This window comes from Cavia porcellus, unplaced genomic scaffold (assembly GCF_034190915.1).
Source record: "Cavia porcellus strain 051 isolate PalLab524CR breed Dunkin Hartley unplaced genomic scaffold, mCavPor4.1 scaffold_19, whole genome shotgun sequence".
NCBI lineage: Eukaryota > Metazoa > Chordata > Mammalia > Rodentia > Caviidae > Cavia > Cavia porcellus.
In genome coordinates, this window is record NW_026947502.1 from 28,522,367 (window position 1) to 28,529,368 (window position 7,002).

A 7,002-nucleotide genomic window follows, 5' to 3' on the forward strand; every position below is an offset into this window, starting at 1 on the left:
TAACAATAGCAGCGGGCTCTTGGCATTCCACACAGTGCAGGTATAAACTCCTTGGAGCTTATAACAATTTTGGTAGCATCATTACTATCATTATTGTTATTGTCATTTATAGAATAAGAACACTGAGGTTCAAAAGCAATTTTCTTAACTTTAATATTTCCCCCATCTCTTTTTCTTTAGAGAGAGACAGAGATAGAGGGAGAGAAAACATATGTACCCATGCCTCTGAGTGTCTTTGTGGGTGGACACATGTGTGCCTCCATGTGTGGGTGTGGATGTGGGTGTGCATACAGAGGAGTACACACAGGAGTGAAAAGTAGGGGATGGTTGAATCTAATCCTGAAAGTGTCCACAGAACTTTTGTATGTCCCTCGAAGTCAAGCTTCTTTCCAGGTCATCAAAGAGTACACTTGGGATATAGCACATGCGTAATTAACTGAACAAATATAATAAATCTGTCTGCAGTGACATGATAGTTGGTGCTGAATCCTAATAAAGCACATTTAATTAAAAATGCATTAAATCTCCAAGCTTCTGAACACACCCTGCACTTCTTCAAAGCTGCCTCTCCATTAAACTCTTCCCCACTATTAACTATGAGTCAGCCTGTGACCCTTTGGGCAAGGCCGGGTGAGGTGAAATGGCTCTTAAATGCTGGCACCAGTATATCACAGGCACTAATGAATTTAAAACAGGGAGATTAGTTCCATTCATTCAGCTGCTATTTCAGAAGCAACTGTCACGTTGAGCTTAATTGCTGGAGATAGTTGAAGGCACTAAGAGGTTGAAGCTGGTTGGTGGCCAAGCATCAATTATTTGGGCCACTGTGCGGCAGGGATCTGAGGATGATTAAAATCCACAGACAACTCAATGCCCCTTGTTTACCATTAGCTTCCATCTCCTCTGCCAGCCACGCTGTCACAGACCCAGGGGCAGTGACGAGGTGCAGGTTATGCTGTCTGGCTTCAGATGTCTTCCTCCCCGTGCACCGTACTCCTTCCGGCGGAAAGGTCTCATCCCACTGGCTGCCCTGTATCTTTGCCTAGTTAGTTCCTTATGCTGCAGCTGAGGGGATATGTAAGGAAATGATAAAAGTAGCAAAGAGTTGAAGAGAGGAAATGCAATCATTGAGCCCTCGGGAAGAACAAAGGCATTTGCACAAGGTTTACATGTGTCACAGCCTCCTTGGCTCTTGCTGTGATCTGATCCCAGCACAGACATTGTTCTCAACCTCTTTTTCTACAGGTGATTTCTAAGGTGCATGATGGGTTATAAAATTGCTTACTATCCTTGAGAGTGTTTGAACTCTCAATCTCTTGCCATGATTTTATGCTCCTTTTGGGTAATCTCCCACCATATTGCTTAATCATCAGCTGATCCATTAAGAGCTGGCAGGACTGGCTTTTTGCTGAGGCAGAGTGGGGGATATTCTGCGTTGGAGCAGCACAACCTGATTGACTTCACAGAAAATTGAAGCTGCTGCTCCTACCCATGACCAGAGCTACTTGTGGTTGATTTCATGAGGGTGCATCCCATGTGCAACAAGGCTCTCATGCGTGTTTGGATTCTCTATTGTCATAGTTTTCAAATGCTTAATTATATTTAAGCATGGGCTTCCATGTCAACCTCTGCAAATGATGGAGCCAATGCTGGTGCTGAAGACAGGCCCTGGGAGCAAGTCTTCCCCATCAAGGATGCCCCCAGAGTCTCCTCTACTCTTCCCAAAGACATCAAGTGCCTTAGCAGGAAGCATTTTCTCTCTAAGGGCATTGTAACTTTTGTCTTCCCTGGGTATACTTCTTTGTTGTTTTTGTTGGTTTTCTTATGGTTATAGGTTTGTTTTTTGTTGCTGTTTGGTTTTGGTTTTGTTGTTGGTTTTTTAAAGGATAAAGCACCCAGCATGGACCTTTCTGCAACTGTGCCAGCAGCCTGTTGCACCATAGGACTTTGCAAACTGCTGTGACCTTTTGAATTTTTACTCTTTCTAGCTCCTATGGCAAAGGCTTGCTTCAGAAAACCTTCACTCTGCAGAGCATTTCTCCAGCTACCTGAAAATATTCTGGGATCAGTTATTTAGGAAATATTCCTCCTGGTGACTTCTTCACTGAGAATCTGGCTCTGAGAAGTCTTAACACCAAAGACGTGTCTTGACTTTGCAAATGCCAGCCTTCCTCACATTTATGAGACTATATAACTCCTCCCTACAATACTTCCTCACATCCATGGAACATCCAGGAGGCATTATCTGATACTAAGTTATTAATTATGAACATGTGTAGAGAAGGAGGCGAGATAGCATCAGAACCTGGAAGATGTATGTTGCAATGGGGTTTTCCAAATACCTAAATCCATATCCATAACTGCAAACAAAACGAAGCCAAAACTTTTTGCATTTGCTCTATTTCTTTCTTTGACCCTGAATATAAGAAATAAAATAAGTCTCTGACTTACTGATGAGACTACTTTAGTCACTTTACATTATTCCAGCAGTAACAGGAGACTGAACTCTGTCCAGAAGGTAAGGAGCTGACAGTGTAGGACAGCAGAGATTTCTGGGGATTTAACAAATGCCCAAAACAAAAGATATCGTTTCGAAGGAAGTAATCAAAGTATCAAATGTTATAAACACCACACTATGGAAATGTGTGACTCGTATTTGTGGTTAGACACACATAGGTCAGCTGAGAAGAGCAGGCTGATTCTGCAGAGGCTCCACTGGAATGACTAGGCTGAAACCCAGGAAAAGGGAAAGAAGTTGCCTCCTTGGCGGCTCCAGACCCTGAGCTTAGACACAGATGGCCTTAGGGATGCCAGGTTATCTGTCTCCCTTCTGAGGCCGCTCAGCACTCCTCTTTCATAGGTGACTTTTTCTCTTAAGCCCCTGAGACTCTCTTCCTAAAGGAGGGTTCAGGAGTGCAGCCCACAACGAGTGGGGGCAGGAGCTGGTGTGAATGTCACAGCTTCTAGGCTGGTTAGGGGAAGCAACTCCTGGCAATGAACTGTACAGTCAGTCCCCAGTGAAACCAGACCTCAGTCTCCCGTTCACTAACACGACCTGAGCTGGCTCCCTTCCCTGGCTCTCTTCTTCACTTCCAGCTGTGCTTCCTAGGATCTTCTCCCAACTAAACTTCCTGCACTCAAATCTCTTGGCTTCTAGGAGGCTCCTGCTGCAAGTTACTTTTAAAATCATACATAGTGGGCGCAGGGCAAGGGAAGAAGGCCAGCGGCTGCAGGTCAAGGAAGGCCCAGCCCCTGGGTGCTGCAGACAGTCTCTGTTACTATGGCCATGATGGCAGGGACTACAGCAATGTTTCCTATGAGCAACCACACCCAGGAGTGACTGTTGACAAACTCACACTGGAGAAGCTTTACAGCAACCTAATTTTGCAGCATGAAGGGAGAGAGACCTAGCAGAAGAAATTAGAAGTGGCTATGGAAATGGATTAGCAGATAACGAGAAAACGTTATGCCATCACAACATGCTGGCAAAGAAAGGGTTCTTAGGTTCAAGAGGACCAGACTTGTATAGGATGACTTTGAATCGCTGAAAGTTATAGGCAGAAGAGCTTTTGGAGAGGTGAGGCTGGTCCAGAAGAAAGATACAGGCATATCTATGCAGTGAAGATACTGAGACAGGCTGATATGCTTGAAAAAGAGCAGGTGCACATATTCAAGCAGAAAGAGGTATTTTGGAAGAAGCAGATGGTGGCTGGATGGTGAAGGTGTTTTAAAGTTTTTAAGATAAGAAAAAGCTTCATGGAATTTCTCCCTGGAGGTGACATGTTGACCTTGATAATGAGGAAGGATCTCTTTACTGAAGAGGAAACAGTTCTACTTTTCAGAGACTGTTCTGGCCACAGGTGCAATCCACCAGTTGTATTTCATCCATCAGGATATTAAGTCAGACAAGCTTTATTTGGATGCCAAGGGACAGGCAATTTGGGTTTATGGACAAGACTAAAGAAAGCTCACAGAACTGAATTCTACAGAAACCTCACTCACAATCCACTAAGTGACCTCACATTTCAGAACATGAACTCGATGAGGAAAGCAGAAACCTGGGAGAAGAACAGTTAGCAGTTGGGACACTAGATTATATTGCTCTGGAAGTCTTTTTCATGTGTTTGGTTATACAAACTGTGTGACTGGTGGTCCCTGGCTTATGAATGACATGTTAATAGGCTATTCCCATTCCTGCTCCAAAACTCCTCAGGAAAGGTACAGAAAAGTGCTGAACTGGAAAGAAACTCTAATATTGTCTCTGAGAAAACCAAGGGCTTAATTCTCGGATTTTGTATTGATTCTGAAAATGGAATTCAGAATAGTGGAATGGAAGAAATAAAAAGCCATCCTTTTTTGAAGATGTAGGCTGGGGACACATAAAGGAAAGGCCAGCAGCAGTCCTTATGGAAATCAAAAGCATTGATGATACTTCACAGTTTGATGACTTCCCTAAGTCTGATATCTTACAGTCAGTGCCAAATACCACAGAACCAGGCTACAAATCCACAGACTCGGATTTTCTCAATTACATCCAAGAAGTTTGAAGGGTTGGCTCAGCTTGGCTCTATCCCCACCTACATGAAGGCAAGGAAATTGTAAGTGAGATCTACTGTGACCATAGCAATGAGTACTTAGGTAGCTGTACCCCAGGCCTGCTCGACACAGGTCTACAGACCTTGAAGATTTGCTGAGAATGGTTGTGCTCACTGTTGACAGGAAATTCCGCAGGACTAGACTTTCTAAGACTGCTACAGGAACAGGTTAACAGTGCTAGCTGGCACTTTTTAAAAAATTATATTTTTATTATTTTTTAACTTTATTATACACCAGTATTGAAATAATATAAATGTCCATCTTTGAAAAAGTAAAGTTGTACTAAAATGACTTAGGGAGTCTCACTCTTATAACAAGGACATCAGGGAGATGGCATCTCAAGTATGCAGGCTCCCTAAGTTAGAGTGATGCTGCGTGTTGATAATACTCTGTAGGTTTAAAATGCCATAAGCTGAAAATGCATTGAGTCTTTAACCTTACTGAATGTCCTGGCTCAGACACAGTCCGCTGCAGTGTTAGTTGTTTCCCCTCATGACTATGCGGCTGACTGAGATACAAGGCTCACCACTGCTGCCCAGCATCTCAAAGAGGAATTGGGCTCCCTGGCCTAGAAAGAGATTTAAATCTGAAATTCAATGGAAAATTTCTACCGATTGCAGATTGACCACAAATTGACAAATCATAAGGAGAATCACAAAGAATTGGGGACTGTTCCCTCTGACTCCTTGAATGGTTTGAAAATGGTCTTTTTATTGTATTTGATGGATGTAATAGCTGATGGGAAGGACCAAAGCAAGCAGATGATAAACTGTCACTTTATTCTTGGTTTATGTGCTGTCAGAGTGAGCACTGCCACTTCATTCTGAAACAGGTGACGCATACGGAGCTTCTCTTCTGGTCAGACCATCAGCTGGACCCTGAGCATGCTGACTGAGTCATACTGTCCAAAACTAGCAGGAAAGACAGACGTGCTTAAAGGTAATAGCAATACTTATTCACTTTCTCATTCATATTATGTTTGTTGGTTGGTTTGCAAGCAACAAACCTCTATTAAAGGTCTGCTTTGCTCCCAGCAATGCTAGCAATACAAAAGAGAAACCAGATACCATTTCGGTCCTCAGCTAATTATCAAACAAAATACAACACAACACACACACATACACACACACACACACACACACACACACACACAACCCTGATACACTGCTTGAAAAACATCGTGTGAAAAGAAGCCCATGGTGTTGAAAATCATATAGCTGAGTCACAGAGCTATAAATTTAAGGGTTAAAAAGAACAGAAACTGCTAGAATTACAGTAATAAAAGCAGGTCCAAGATATTTTCTCATAAATTGTATGATATTAAGAACATGAAGACAGAATATGACTGAAATTTCTACAAAAATTGCATGGACTTAAAAGAACAGGAATCCTTCACCTAAGTATAAATCTTATATCAATAGAAAGACAAGCTTCATTGGCCAGCAATCCAAGCCATCAGAAAAGAATCACAGGCACATCTACAAGAGCCTATTGTGAACTCATTCAAGTGGGAGGGAGACTCTCCATTCTCCAAGTACCACTGAGACAGAGGCACAGAGTGAGGGTGCCTTATACAATACCACTTTTAACAGTTGATTGACAACAGTTCCACTTTACTCAGAGAACGACTATGACAGGCCACTTTCAGTAATTCCCTCCCTCCTTAGACAGGTGGACTAGACCTAGCAAATTGTTTATAACAAATGGAATTAAATGCAATGGATGCCAAGAGATTGAATCAATAATCAATAACCTCTAAACAAAAAGCTCAGGACTAAGGGACTAGTAAATTGTACCTGATATTTAAAGAAAAAATGTTAGTACTCCTCAAACTCTTTTAAATATTGAAGAGAAAAGAATACTCCAAAATTTATTCTGTGAAGCCAGCATCATTGTGGTATCAAAGACAAAGACAATGTAAGAAGAAAAAATTACAAACCAGTATCTCTAATAAATATCTATGCAAAGATCTTCAACAAAATACTAGCAAACAGAATTCAGCAGTACATAGGCTGGGGATACAGCTGGGCGGCAGAGCATATGGCTGGAAAGTGTGAGATTGTGAGTTTGATCCCCAGAACCAAAAAAAAAAAAAAAAATTCACCAGTATATAAGAGGATTAGGCACCACAAAATAAGTTTTATTTCAAGAATACAAGAAAAAAGAAAAAAAAAAGAATACAAGGATGGTTCAACATACAAACATTAATCAGTGTAATACAATATTAAGACAATGATAGGGGAAGCCGAAGAAATCAACCGATGAAGAAAAACAATTAAGAAAACTCAACATATTTCTGTTTTTAAAAAAGCTCAACAAACTAGTAGTACCAGGAAATTATGCCGATATAGCAATTATAAAAATTCCCCAAGCCACAAGATAATCAGGGGTGAGGGTCTGAAAACA

General features: G+C 41.7%; 1 pseudogene; it reads left to right on the forward strand.

Annotated features, from left to right (window-relative positions):
* The first annotated feature begins 3,280 nt into the window (after positions 1-3,280).
* Positions 3,281-4,602, forward strand: LOC100728341 (serine/threonine-protein kinase 38-like; annotated as a pseudogene).
* The last annotated feature ends 2,400 nt before the right edge of the window (positions 4,603-7,002 follow it).